The sequence below is a fragment of the Salvelinus sp. IW2-2015 genome, linkage group LG19, assembly GCF_002910315.2.
Source record: "Salvelinus sp. IW2-2015 linkage group LG19, ASM291031v2, whole genome shotgun sequence".
NCBI lineage: Eukaryota > Metazoa > Chordata > Actinopteri > Salmoniformes > Salmonidae > Salvelinus > Salvelinus sp. IW2-2015.
Window position 1 is genome coordinate 16765654 of NC_036859.1, and position 15665 is coordinate 16781318.

Consider the following 15665-nt stretch of genomic DNA (forward strand, 5'->3'; position numbering starts at 1 on the left):
GGGGTAGAAAGTAGTTGAGGTGATTGAGGTAATATGTCCATGTAGGTAGAGGTTAACTTCTTATGGCTGCAGGGGCAGTATTGAGTAACTTGGATGAAAGGTGCACAGAGGTGCCCATAGTAAACTGCCTGCTCCTCAGTCCCAGTTGCTAATATATGCATATTATTATTCGTATTGGATAGAAACTACTCTGAAGTTTCTAAAACTGTTTGAATGATGTCTGTGAATATAACAGAACTCATATGGCAGGCAAAAACCTGAGAAAAAATCCAAACAGGAAGTGTTCTGGGGCTGAATTCTGAGGCTGGTCAATTTTCAACCAAGATCCTATTGAATTCACAGCGAGATATGGATGAGTTTGCGCTTCCTACGGCTTCCACTAGATGTAAACAGTCTGTAGAACCTTGTCTGATGCCTCTACTGTGAAGGGGGCCGAATGAGAGGGGAATTAGTCAGGTCTGCCATGACCTGACCATGCACGTTCACATGAGAGGGAGCTCTCTTCCATCGCTCATCTGAAGTCAATGTAATTCTCCGGTTGGAACATTATTCAAGATTTATGTTAAAAACATTCTAAAGATTGATTCAATACATCGTTTGACATGTTTCTACTGACTGTTACGGAACTTTTGGACATTTCGTCAGCTTTTAGTGAACGCGCTTCCTGACGTTGGATTTGTTTACCAAACACGCTAACAAAAATAGCTATTTGGACATAAATGATGGACATTACCGAACAAAACAAACATTTCTTGTGGAAGTGGGAGTCCTGGGAGTGCATTCCGACGAAGATCAGCAAAGGTAAGTGAAGATTTATAATGCTTTTTATGAGTTTTGTTGACTGCACAATTTGGCAGGTAACTGTATGGCTTGCTTTTGTGGCTGAACGCTGTTTTCAGATTATTGAATATTGTGTTTTGCCGTAAAGCGTTTTGAAATCTGACACAGCGGATGCATTAAGAACAAGTGTATCTTTAATTCTATGTAAAACATGTATCTTTCATCAAAGTTTATGATGAGTATTTATGTTATTTGACGTGGCTCTCTGCAATTTCTCAGAATATTTTGGAGGCATTTCTGGGTGTCATCTGATGAAGATCATCAAAGGTTAGTGATTCATTTTATCTCTATTTGTGCTTTTTGTGACTCCTGTCTTTGGCTGGAAAATGACTGTTTGTCTGTGATTTTGCGGTGACCTAACATTATCGTTTGTGGTGCTTTCGCTGAAAAGCCTATTTGATATCGGACACTTTGGCGGGATTAACAACAAGATTACCTTTAAAATGGTATAAGATACATGTATGTTTGAGGAATTTTAATTTGGAGATTTCTGTTGTTTGAATTTGGCGCCCTGCACTTTCACTGGCTGTTGTCATATCATACCGTTAACGGGATTGCAACCATAAGAAGTTAAAGTGAATAGGAAATCAGGATAGATAATAAACAGAGTAGCAGCAGCATATGTGAAATAAAGTATGTCTGTGTGAGTGTGCGTGACATCAATATGCGTGTGTGTGAGTGCATGTAGTGTGTGTGTTGGAGTGTCAGTGTAGTATGTGTGAGTGTGTGGCTAGAGTCCAGTGAGTGTGCATACTGTAGAGCCATTGTAAGAGAATGACCGTGTAAAAAAGATGGTGTCCATGCAAATAGTCTGGGTAGCCAAGTCTTACAGCTTGGGGATAAAAGCTGTTCAGGATCCTTGTCATGCGGTAGCAGAGAGAACAGTCTATGACTTGGGTGACTGAAGTCTGACAATTTTAGGGCCTCTCTCTGACACCGCCTGGTATAGAGGTCCTGGGTGGCAGGGAGCACGGCCCCTGTGATGTACTGGGCCATATGCACTACTATCTATAGCAACTGGCGGTCGGATGCCAAGCAGTCGCCATACCAAGCAGTGATGCAGCACGACTCCAATACCATCATTAAGTTTACTGACGACACAACAGCGGTAGGCCTGATCACCGACAACGATGAGACAGCCTATAGGGAGGAGGTCAGAGAACTGGTAGTGTGGTGCCAGGACAACAACCTCTCCCTCAATGTGAGTAAGACAAAGGATCTGATAGTGGACTATAGGAAAAGGAGGGCCAAACAGGACACCGTTAACATCGACGGGGCTGAAGTGGAGCGGGTCGAGAGTTTCAAGTTCCTTGGTGTCCACATCACCAACAAACTATCATGGTCCAAACACACCAAGACAGTTGTGAAGAGGGCACGAAAACACATAGGAAACTGAAAAGATTTGGCATGGGTTCCCAGATCCTCAAAAATGTCTACAGCTGCACAATCGAGAGCAGCCTGACCGGTTGCATCACTGCCTGGAATGGCAACTGCTCGGCAAAGGGTAGTGTGTACGGCCCAGTACATCACTTGGGCCAAGCTTCCTGACATCCAGGACCTATATACTAGGCGGTGTCAGAGGTAGGCTCAAGTCATAGACTGTTCTCTCTGCTACCGCACGGCAAGCGGTACCGGAGCGCCAAGTCTAGGACCAAAAGTCTCCTTAACAGCTTCTACCCCCAAACCAAAAAACTGCGGAACAATTAATCAAATGGCCACCCAGACTATTTACATTGACACCCCCCCCCCCCCTTTGTTTTTACACTGTTGCTACTCGCTGTTTATTATCTATGCATAGTCACTTTACAAATTACCTCGACTAACCTGTACCCCCGCACACTGACTCGATACCGGTATCCCGTATATAGCCTCGTTATTGTTATGTAATTTTCTTTTTTACTTTTTACTTCTTTACTTTCTTAACACTATTTCTTCAAAGCGTTCATAGCGACGTCGCTTTTTGATCCTTCGATGTCGGCTCTTCCTATCATTGTGAAGCAGAATTCATCAAGCGTTGGATTGTTCACCCACTAATAGGGAACGTGAGCTGGGTTTAGACCGTCGTGAGACAGGTTAGTTTTACCCTTCTGTATTGTTGAGTAAGGACTTGTAAGTAAGCATTTCAAGGTAAGGTTGTATTCGGCGCATGTGACATAACATTTTATTTTATTTGTTATTGTGAGCCATGACCAGCCTTTCAAAGCATTTCATGGCTACAAATGTGAGTGCTACGGGGAGATTGGCGTTACCTTGGCGTTTTTTGCGCACAGTGACTATGGTGATCTGCTTGAAATATATAGGTATTACAGACTGGGTCAGGGAGAGGTTGAAAATGTCAGTGAAGACACTTGCCAGCTGGTCAGCGCATGCTCTGAGTGTGCGTCCTGAAAATGGTCTACAGCTTATCATAAGGTATTCTAACTCAGGCGAGCACAGGGCCGGTTGGACAAACCTTTGATATCCGTAAGCAGACACGTTTTTTCACGGGATCGCCTACGAGTGCGCGTGCTTGCGCGTTAATACTTTTTTTAGGCAGCTCGTGAGATTCTAGTTTGGGGAAGCTTACAATTTATCCTACCATTTCTACCGATGATTATTTTGATATGCATTTTTGTGGAACAGTTTAAATTCAATAATAACGTATTAGTTTCTCAAAACCATTGTCACGTGGTTAATCATAAAAATCTAAACTTTAAAATTCAACTAAGGCAAGAGCACCAGCCTCTGCCATATGGAAATATTGATACACTGTGGTCCATTGGCGGCTAAAGAAATAAGCGTGCAGAACTCAGAGATAGCCTATAGGCAGCAATAGGCCTATGACTTCCATCGTCAACTAAGTAAAATATATAGGCCTAAGGACGACAAAAAAAAACAGTTTCAATCACATTCATCGCTCTACTCCGCCTGTCTGCCTCCCTTTCTGTCTGTCTTGACTTGAGTTATGGCTAGTGAAGTGTAACATTCTATCAAATCATCAACTGGATCCGGAGGAAGCTGTTGCTAGCGAACTTGCAACATTGTATCAACTAGCCTATTCCACGCCCTCAGAGTTTCCTGCGCCAGTCAGCTCGGGAAAGCCTGCTGTTTTTTATGATTTTTCCGCTGGATATATGGGAATATCAGATCAGTATATTTTGCTTTTTCACACCGAGGCATGGTGATTATCGAGGCCGGAAGTGTTGGAAAGATTTTAAAAATACTGAGTAACTATCATTTGCAATGGATGTTTAAAAAAACAGACTTTGTTTACAAATTGTGAGGTGATGAAAAAATGACTGAGAAGATCTGCTTATTAGTGGTGGATGTGGTGAGTTAAGACAATCTGAAATCAGACATTGCCAAATGGGCACATTCCTACATTGCTTGTAGCAGGCCAGGTAGGCCTATGCGTGCTTAGGCTTGAGCGCTACCTCAAAGTTATTAGGACAGAGAAACCAGACACGTACTCATTGCTTATGGAGCACTCCAAACAAAAGACAATGAAAGATTGACAAAACTCGTAATGGTTATGAAATAAACCCAAATTTGTTTCTCACACGTGTAACAGGTTGTGAACTTTGCAAACAAAGTTTCCACTTCCGAGAATGAGAATGGTAAATTACTGTAATTATTACATGCATTAACAGTAACGTATGTAACCAAATGACGAGGGGTTAACAGTACATTTACTAGGCCTACTGGTGACATATGTCATGGGCAATTGATTAAAAATAAATCATCAAAGGGCAAAGAATTCACACAATTTAACAATGAATGGGCAAGAATTCGCCGGAGACAGCAGAGCGCATTCTGTAGAGAGAAACGCCATATCTTCACCACATGTCACGTTCGCTGGAATAATTATCGGACCAAGGCGCAGCGGATGTTGAGTTCCACATCATTTATTAGAAAGTGAAACTTAGCAAAACAAAACAATAAACAATAAACTAACAACGAACCGTGACGACAGAGGTGCTACGTGCACTAACTCAAAACAATATCCCATAAAACACAGGTGGAAAAAATGCTATTTAAATATGATCCCCAATTAGAGACAACGATAGCCAGCTGCCTCTAATTGGGAATCATACCAAACACCAACATATAAAAACTAAACTAGAACCCCACATTGAAAATACTAACTAGAAAAAACCCCACCCTGACCTACTATACCATAGAAAAACAAAGGCTCTCTATGGTCAGGGCGTGACACCACAGACCTAATTCCCCTTCTTCTTGTTGCCCCATTTTAAATTATACTAAAGACATTATGTTTACATATATTTTAGATGCTTTTCACGGAAAGCCGCAACTCAAACAGCTAGACATATTGCCACGTACGCTGCCCAAATTGCGGGAGTCCCAAATAGGCATAGGCCTAAACAATTGTGATTTGAAACAATCCAAAACCATTTTATCAAAGAAGCAAATGATCTTCTGTGGCTAAGTCATGCTCTCTGGTGAAGTATTTAGAAAAAATTTACTTAAATAGGAGTAATTACATAATTTTGGCAAAACATCAATTTACTTTAGGAGAAGCCAGCATCCTAACAGTGCACTGTGTACCCACCAACTTTCCTTTCCAATTCGCAAAAGGCTGAAACCAGAGATCTGTATAAATGACGAGATGCTCATGTCTCCGCCCCAAATGCGGGAAGGCAGACAACAAGCTTATGATAGCCCATAGAAACGCATTGGGCTTGTTCTGGACTGATTTTGGCAAGTGAGCCCTCTCACTTCACCTCTTCCTCTCTGCTTAAACTTTCACAGGAGAAAGCATCCAAGTGAGCGAAACAGCGCCCCCTCTGTCTTACTATATGTAGACCATGCATCTGATGCTGTCTGGACAGAAATAGTATGACATGCCATACTCTTTTGGTCCAGACAGCATCAGATACATGGTCTACACATGCTGAGACAAAGAGGTGTTGTTTCGCTCGCTGAGATGTTTTAACTGAGATAGATGTGTATTTCTGTCGGGCGTAAGTCTCTGTCAAATAAATTATTATTATTTCAATATTTTATTTGGATGGACAAGGAAGTACGGTAGGGTGGGCCAGGACCCCGAAGGCCCGCCCATAAAGCCGGCCCTGGGCGAGCAGAACCTTGAGACTTCCTTAATATTGCGCACCAGCTATTATTAACAGACACACACCCCCTCAGCTAGATACATTTTTCCATGTCCTTGTTCAGCCATGTTCTTCAGATCACACTGATAGGATAGTCTCGAATGGCGCTCGTCCAGTTTATTCTCAAGTGGTTGCACGTTCACCAATGGAACGGAGTGTAGAGGCGGTTTATCCACTCTCCGATGTAGTCTCGTCAGGTGTCCTGCATGCCGGCTCCTCCTTCTCAGAGTGTCGGGGATTTGGGCCTGGTCCTGGTCTGGGATAATCAATATGTCCTTCACCTCTGATGTCCAGAACCTTTTTCTGGTCATAGGAAATGATGGCGGAAACATTATGTACAAAAAAAGTTAAAACCAGCTCAAAAATCCAGTGTCATTTCCACTTTGGGAACAGATTATTATTGTGACTGTATTGTCTGGTAATAACACATGTTTCATATGATACAGACAATTATGGTTGCACAGTGAAAGGTTTGTACCAAATTATACAAAGTTACTGTCTTACACATCCACTGTACTATAATGAGACACCTGAAAACAGAAGACTGAATCACACCGAAACATAAAAAAGGGATTCAGAACTTATTTTCTGTTACACATCAACCTGCCCACGAAGACAGAGAGCTAGAGGTCAGAGGGATGGAGGCAGGCGGCCTGCCTGTGCAGCGTGGCCCAAAAGATTGCTTTGATTTCAGTTCTCTCACAAATTGAGGAATTCTCTGGCTGTTGCAGCTCTGTGATAGACGGCGTCAGTTTGAAGACATGGAGCCCCGGCCTTTTGATCAGAATGGTTATGAGGAGTCAGCCTGACCAGACAGATACGACCAGACCACAATTACAAATGAAACGCAAGGGATAGAAAATAATGTGACACAAAAACTGACATTTCCCTTGTTTTCTAATGTTGTGCTTTGAGAGGGTTTGGTTAAGAAGGAGAAAATTATGGCGGATAGTGACTGACTCAAAAAGGATACTAGATGTGGGTCCAATGAGACTGCAATTATAGAATAAAACTCCCCCTACGTGCAATCTTTCTTCGATGTTTGCATGGGAACTTTTTCCAAATGAACTTTTCCTTTGTTACGGTCTCTCCAGCAACATATTGACATTGTTCTCCGTGACAGGAGAAGACAGAGCATGGCATGTGAAAGTAAGGGTATTGAAATGAAAATCAAATCAAATCAAATCAAATTTTATTAGTCACATACACATGGTTAGCAGATGTTAATGCGAGTGTAGCGAAATGCTTGTGCTTCTAGTTCCGACAATGCAGTAACTAAGCAAACAAGTAATCTAACCTAACAATTCCCACAACTACTACCTTATACACACACACAAGTGTAAAGGGATAAAGAATATGTACATAAGATATTATGAATGAGTGGTGGTACAGAACGGCATGGCAAGATGCAGTAGATGGTATAGAGTACGTATATAATAATATGAGATGAGTACTGTAGGGTATGTAAACATAAAGTGGCATAGTTTAAAGTGGCTAGTGGTACATGTATTACATAAAGATGGCAAGATGCAGTAAGATGATATAGAGTACAGTATTATACATATGAGATGGGAATGTAGGTATGTAAACATTTATTAAGTGGCATTGTTTAAAGTGGCTAGTGGTACATTTTACATAATTTCCATCAATTCCCATTTTTAAAGTGGCTGGAGTTGAGTCAGTATGTTGGCAGCGGCCGCTAAATGTTAGTTGGTGGCTGTTTAACAGTCTGATGGCCTTGAGATAGAAGCTGTTTTTCAGTCTTCGTGTCCTGCTTTGATGCACCTGTACTGCCTTCGCCTTCTGGAGTAGCGGGGTGAACAGGCAGTGGCTTGGGTGGTTGTTGTCCTTGATGATCTTTATGGCCTTCCTGTGACATCGGTGGTGTAGGTGTCCTGGAGGGCAGTGAGTTTGCCCCCGGTGATGCGTTCTTGCAGACCTCACTACCCTCTGGAGAGCCTTACGGTTGTGGGCGGAGCAGTTGCCGTACCAGGCGGTGATACAGCCCGACAGGATGCTCTCGATTGTGCATCTGTAAGAAGTTTTGGAGTGCTTTTTGGTGACAAGCCGAATTTCTTCAGCCTCCTGAGGTTGAAGAGGCGCTGCTGCGCCTTCTTCACAACGCTGTCTGTGTGGGTGCAATTCAGTTTGTCCGTGATGTGTAACCGAGACTTAAAACTTTAACCTTCTCCACTACTGACCCGTCGATGTGGATAGGGGGGTGCTCCTCTGCTGTTTCCTGAATGTCCACAATCATCTCCTTTGTTTTGTTGACGTTGAGTGTGAGGTTATTTTCCTGACACCAACACTCGAGGGCCCTCACCCTCCCTCCCTGTAGGCCGTCTCGTCGTTGTTGGTAATCAAGCCTACCACTGTAGTGTCATCGCAAACTTGATGATTGAGTTGGAGGCGTGCATGGCCACGCAGTCGTGGGTGAACAGGGAGTACAGGAGAGGGCTCAGAACGCACCCTTGTGGGGCCCCAGTGTTGAGGATCAGCGGGGTGGAGATGTTGATTCCTACCTCACACCTGGGGCGGCCCGTCAGGATCAATCGCCAGTTGCACAGGGCGGGTCGAGACCCAGGGTCTCGAGCTTGATGACGAGCTTGGAGGTACTATGGTGTAAATGCTGAGCTGTAATCGATGAACAGCATTCTCACATGGGTATTCCTCTTGTCCAAGATGGGTTAGGGCAGTGTGCAGTGTGTTGCGATTGCGTCGTCTGTGGACCTATTGGGTCGGTAAGCAAATTGGAGTGGTCTAGGGTGTCCGGTAGGTGAGGTGATATGGTCCTTGACTAGTCTCTCAAAGCACTTCATGATGACGGAAGTGAGTGCTACGGGGCGGTAGTCGTTTAGCCTCAGTTACCTTAGCTTTCTTGGGAACAGGAAACAATGGTGGCCTCTTGAAGCATGTGGGAACAGCAGACTGGGATAAGGATGATTGAATATGTCCGTATAACAACCAGCTCAGCTTGGTCCTGCGCAAGCTACTGAGGACGGCTCGGAATAGCCGTCTGGGCCTGCGCCTTGCGAGGGTTAAACACGTTAAATGTTTTACTCACCATGGCTGCGTGAAGGAGGCCCGCAGGTTCTGGTAGGGGCCGTGTCAGTGGGCACTGTAATTGTCCCTCAAGTCGGGAAAACAAGTTGTTTTAGGGCCTGTCTGGGAGCAAAGACTCTGGTCCGCGACGGGGCTGGCTTTCTTTTTTGTAATCCGTGATTGACTGTAGACCTGCCACATACCTCTGGTGGTCTGAGGCTGTTGAATTGCGACTGATTTTGTCTCTGTAACGGGACTTAGCCTGTTGATTGCCCTTGCGGAGAGATAGCTAACTGTTTGTATTCGGTTCATGCCTTCAAGGTCACCTTGCCTGTTAAAAAGCAGTGGTTCGCGCTTTCAGTTTCACGCGAATGGCCTGCCGTCAATCCAGGCTTTCTGGTTGGGAATGTTTTAAATCGTTGCTTGGGTACGCATCGTCAAATGCACTTCTAATGAACTCTGTCACTGAATCAGCATAACGTTCGTCAATATTGTTGTTGGCGAATGCGTCGAACATATTCTCAAATCCCGCGGTGCTCGAAGCAGTCTTGAAGCGTGGATTTCAGATTGGTTCGGACCAAGCGATGAACAGACCTTGAGCCGCGTGACGCTTGTTTGTTTTAGTGTTCTGGTTTGAGCTGGATCAACAAAATGGAGTCGTAGGTCAGCTTTTTTCGAAAGGGGGGCGGGAGGGCCTTATATGCGTCGCGGAAATTAGTTAAAAATGATCTAGGGTTTTTCCAGCCTGGTAGCACAATCGATATGCTGATAGAATTTAGGGAGTTTTTGTTTTTAGATTAGCTTGTTAAAATCCCCAGCTACGATGAATGCAGCCTCAGGGTGTGTGGTTTCCAGTTTACAAGAGAGTCAGATAAAGTTCGTTCAGGGCCATGTCGATGTGTCTGCTTGGGGGGAATATATACGGCTGTGATTATGATTGAAGAGAATTCCCTTGGTAGATTGCGGTCGACATTTGATTGTGAGGAGTTCTAGATCAGGTGAACAGAATGACTTGAGTTCCTGTGTGTTGTTATGATGATCACACCACGTCTCGTTAATCATAAGGCATACCCCCCGCCCCTCTTACTAACAGAAAGATGTTTGTTTCTGTCGGCGGCGATGCATGAAGAAACCAGCTGGCTGCCACCGACTCCGTTAGCGTCTCTTGAGTTAGCCATGTTTCCGTGAAGCAGAGCACGTTGCAATCCCTGATGTCTCTCTGGAATGCTACCCGTGCTCGGATTTCATCAACCTTATTCAGTCAAGAGACTGGACATTGGCGAGTAGTATGCTAGGGAGTGGAGCGCGTGAGTCCCGTCTCCGAAGCCTGACCACGAGACCGCCTCGTTTGCCCCTTTTACGGCGTCGCACAGGGTCGCCGGCTGGGATCAGATCCATTGTATTGGTGGAAGGCAAAACACTGGATCCGTTTCGGGAGTCATATTCCTGGTAGGAACGATGATGAGTTGACGTTAATCGTATATTCAGTAGTTCCTCCCGACTGTATGTAATGAAACCTAAGATTACCTGGGGTACCGATGTAAGAAATAACACATAAAAAAACTAAATACTGCATATTTTCCAAGGAACGCGAAGCGAGGCGGCCATCTCTTTTCGGCGCCGGAAATGAAAGAAGCCAGATGGAGTATGCTGTTACTTTGCATTTAAGCCTCAATTCACTCCATTACCACTGCAATAGTCTTGTGTGTCTTATCGTATCGTAGCTCACAGTGCTACAATATTGATACAAATTCTCTGTTTCATGTCACGAAGGGTGTATGTTTTCCCGAGGTATGTTGTCATGTAGCCTATGGTCTTGCTGTATGGCTAATGTATTTTCAGTGAGATCACCATGCTCTCTGTCTGTAGCTGGGCCATTTTGTCTGTGAGTTTCAAATTGGCAGCCTTCCCTCTGTTCTAAAATCCTTTAATGTTCATTCATGTTTAATACTGTAGAAATCGTTGTGGCGCCCAAGAGGTTACCCACAATCCTTTGTGCAATATTCATGTTAATGACATTAAAGTCACTGCAGCGCAGGGCTGAACAGTGTGGAGAAGTGATTGGTTTGAAAGTGAGACACGAAGCCTGGGAGAGATGAGGAGAAAGGCTAATGCTTCATTATTGAGAAGAGGGCATTTTAAACTTTGATAGGGGGAGGCTGTAGAGGCAATACAGCGCAACGGTATATTTTCTAAGGCTAGCTAGAGCTACTTTACAGCTACAGCTATTTTACTTTTGTGAGTCACAAAGAAAAAAGCTCTCTCACTGTAAGCTGCTTCCGCTAGTCTAGTGCACTGCACGGGCTCCAAAGAAGGTTTTGCTTTCCTGCTATTGAGTCAGGTAAAGAATAAATCAAATCCCAATGGTTACAATGGACAATGACCTTTACATGTACTGTAAATTTATCAATATACACTAAGTGTATAAGATGTTGTTGACTCCAATGCTTTCCACAGTTTTGTCAAGTTGGCTGGATGTCCTTTGGCTGGTGGACCCTTCTTGATACACACGGGAAACTGTTGAGCGTGAAACACCCAGCAGCGTTGCAGTTCTTGACACTCCTTGAACTGGTGCGTCTGGCACCTACTACCATACCCCATTCAAAGGCACTTAAATCTTTTGTCTTGCTCATTCACCCTCTGAATGGCACAGATACACAATTCATGTCTCAAGGCTTAAACATAATCCTTGAACCTGTCTCCTCCCCTTCATCTACACTGATTGAAGTGGATTTAACAGGTGACATCAATTAGGGATCATAACTTTCACCTGGAATCACCTGGTCTCTCTATGTTATGGAAAAAGCAGGTGTTCCTAATGTTTTTTTTACACTCAGTGTACAACACTATACAACAATATAGTTATAATCATCATGCAGATACTTTTGACTGTAATAGTAGTAGGAGCCACATTAATATTCTCAGTTCTGCCAGGTCGTGGTTGACTGGGAGCAGTGCTGTAGTATGGTTCAGTACAGAGGAGCACGGCAGCAGCACAGAACCCACCAGGAATAATTGTTATTCAAACAGGAGCTTTGCCCGCTCGGCATCTGAGATGTGCCAGACCAAGAGGAAGTTATGTGCCATAAAACATTTAGCTCTAAGCACAGTTATCTCAGCTCATGTCTCTTTAAGATGATTCATAGTGGGTTAGAGAGATATAGGAGCATTTTTCAGTGTTCGTCAAGCTTTATCGATTCATTCTGTTCTATTCAAAACAGTATTTTCATATAATTACTATTCAAAATGTAACCATTAACCAACGCCGCAGGTAGGGTTTGTAGCTAATGCTGTGTATGTATGCATAACAGAGAGCAACAGGATGCATGCCCATTGATTTTACAGTAATATATACACACTCAGTCGGAACGCACCAACTAAAGGTCAAGAGAGATGGGAGGCGACTTACAGATTGTTCTATTGACATTCTCCATTACAGAGGGGGGATTGTGAATTGAACACTTCCTAGCGGTAAAGTGTGTGTGTGTGTGTGCTGTCTCTTATACACATCTAGATGTGTATAAGAGACAGCCTCATAACAGTTCCTGTTGCTAATTACTTGTGATTGTTTCCCCGAGGATGCTACACGCCTCTCACCTGAGAATTGAACCAGCTATTTCCCAGCACCATCAAATCCGATCATACACTGACTGTATCACTAACTATATTTGCAGCAGCACACTAGACTTACAGACCAGACAGGTGTTTTGTGTGAGTGATACGTCCCCTCTGGGGAAAGTGGAGAGGAGAGGAAAGCCATGACTAATGCCTGCTAATTGAGATCGCTTTTTTTCCTTCTCGTAAATACAGTATAGTACCCTGTAATGGAGTCTATTCCCTCAACGAGCGTTTTAAACTCTTTAGTCAGGACGATTGCTGCCTCACTCCTTAATCCTATGAGCCTCCACTCACAGCACGGGGCAATGACTTGTTCATCCTCTTTTAGCGTAATTTGGCTCCAGCCAGCGGGGGAGTAAACATGGATAGGGGGAGGGAGGGAGGGAGGGAGGAAGGGAGGGAGAGCGGAAGGTGGCCCAGTTAGCTCAAACAAACACAATCACTGTGATGACACTCCTTGGCTGCAGACAAGAGGAAACCATGCTGAATGCACAGAGAACACAGTTTCCTACCACTGCTTTCTGTTTGCCTCTTAGTAGAAGAGACAGGTTTGTCCACACTGGCCATTGTGTGCCATGGCAACCTGTCTTTTTGCTTTGTACCTGATTCACCAGCTCCTCTCCAATCCACACACTCTCCAAACATTGTTGGTTACCTCAAGAGAGACTGAGAGGAGGATTGGATTCTGAACTGAAGAGAAGCTAACAGGATTGTGTGTGTGGCAAACAAATCAGGCGGTTTAGTTCTGTGTCTTTGCAATATGAGCCAGTTGTTTTATGAGTGGGATGATATGCTCTTTATCTGTGTCTTCACACATATTTCTCTATTCCATTTTGCCTTGTTATCAAATCAAATTTTATTGGTTGCATACACGTTTAGCAGATGTTATTGCGGGTGTAGTGAAATGCTTGTGTTCCTAGCTCCAAAAGTGCAGTAATATCTAACAATACACAACAATAAACACAAATCTAAAAGTAAACGAATGGAATTAAGAAATTGTATTAATATTTGGACAAGCAATGTCAGAGTCCCGAATATAAGTGTGTATAGACATTATGGACAGTATGTGGATAGAATATATAGTATATCTCAAGAATGTGTTGGATAGAATAGTATATGTACAGCAATAGTTGAATAGGATGGCCTTGACTAGAATACAGTAGTATACATATGAAATGGATAAAACAGACTGTAAACATTATTAAAGTGACCAGTGTTCCATTAGTAAAGTGACCAGTGTTCCATTAGTAAAGTGACCAGTGTTCCATTAGTAAAGTGACCAGTGTTCCATTAGTAAAAGTTGACGCAGTGTTCCATTAGTAAAGTGACCAGTGTTCCATTAGTAAAGTGACACAGTGTTCCATTAGTAAAGTGACCAGTGTTCCATTAGTAAAGTGACAGTGTTCCATTAGTAAAGTGACCAGTGTTCCATTAGTAAAGTGACCAGTGTTGCGCATTAGTAAAGTGACCAGTGTTCCATTAGTAAAGTGACCAGTGTTTGCCATTAGTAAAGTGACCAGTGTTCCATTAGTAAAGTGACCAGTGTTCCATTAGTAAAGTGACCAGTGTTCCATTAGTAAAGTGACCAGTGTTCCATGTCTATGCACATAGGATAACAGCCTTCAAGGTGCAGGGATGAGTAACCGTGTGGTAGACGGCTAGTGCCAGTGACAAGTTCAGGGCCGGCTAGTGAAGGCTTAGTAAACCAAGTCATATGCTGCCTCACTCCGAGAAGGTAATTTCAAGCTATCGGCAAAACACATTTGAACACAGCATAGCTTAAATAGTCTGTCATGTTGTTATTCCTGTGTCAAACGTGTCAACATATTGACATCCATTTTATATTGTAGACTACAGTATATCAAGTAAATTATTGTTTCTACATTTGCCACACACTTTACACAAATACTAAACATGACCAATTGTTAAGTTTCTGGTGGGAGTGAAATGACTAAGGAGATCATTCAACATACACAGCTTCTTTTTTTTAAAGTACAGTATATATATATATATATCTCACCTCCTGTGCTTTTGTCAAAACACATCATGTAGTGTTGCTATTCCATTGTTCCAACCTTCGTAATGTTCTGCTGTGCAGGGAGAGCCATAAAGCCAGAGGCTGCTACCAAGCTCAAAGTCACAGCCATGTCCGCCCTTAGCAGATAATTACTGTACGACACCCACAGACGACCAGCTAACGTTCACAGCAACTGACTTTCATTGCAAATGACACTGGGTCTTTAACGTTTCCAAGCGTAATGCATTTGCTCATGGCAAAGGGTTTACAACTTCAATTTTACTGCTTTATTAAAACAAATGTGAGTGTGACCTACACATTACCTTTTCCCTCTCTTCATATTAGCTGTTGAGTGGCATGTGGCAATGTGTCTGGCTCCTGCTTGTAAAATGTGTGTGTGTGTGTATTCTGTACACATAGCTAGTGTTTATGGTGCATGCAAAGGAGGACTTATTCCTGCAGGGACAGGTGGACAGGCCTTTGGCAGGCCCACTAATGGGCTACGGTCTGTGGCTCCACCTGTTCCAATGCATTTCTCTCCTTGGATAAGGAATGCTAGCGCCATGTGAAAAAACGGCACAGAAGGGAAGTTGAAGAGGTAATGGTGAGATAGGGGGCTTGAGAGGCAGGGAAGATCATTCCTGATTTCACAGGTATTATTCTGGCAGCCATTTAAAAACTAAACAGCACCTCTGCTGAGAGAAGAGAGGTAGAGAAATGACAAAAGGCTTCAAGGACAAGGACCCTGCAAAAGAGGTCTGACAGCCCAACTTGTTGTTTCTAGAGGATTCAGCAGCGGGAGTGTAAAGAATGATTATTTTTTGAGTGAAATAGAATGACAGTGTGGAACATTCCCCTGGGTATTTCATTCCGGAAGGGTATCTCTGCACATTAAGTAACCTATATATATAACGGATTAACAYTGTTTGACAGGTAATTCTTTTAGACAATAAAAGGGAGAGGGAAAGTTGCCTCCGAGTAATTCAGCCTCTAAGAGCACAACCATGCCTGTAGTCAGTTTCATCCTCCCGCATTGA

General features: G+C 43.4%; 1 long non-coding RNA gene across 1 annotated transcript; it reads right to left on the bottom strand.

The window, feature by feature from the left end:
* Positions 1-4708: 4708 nt before the first annotated feature.
* LOC139029349 (uncharacterized) lies at positions 4709-14975 on the bottom strand. The gene is made up of 2 exons (XR_011481663.1): positions 14632-14975; positions 4709-6254 (listed from the first exon to the last, which is right to left on the bottom strand). It is a non-coding gene; the product is annotated as an uncharacterized lncRNA (long non-coding RNA).
* Positions 14976-15665: the final 690 nt, after the last annotated feature.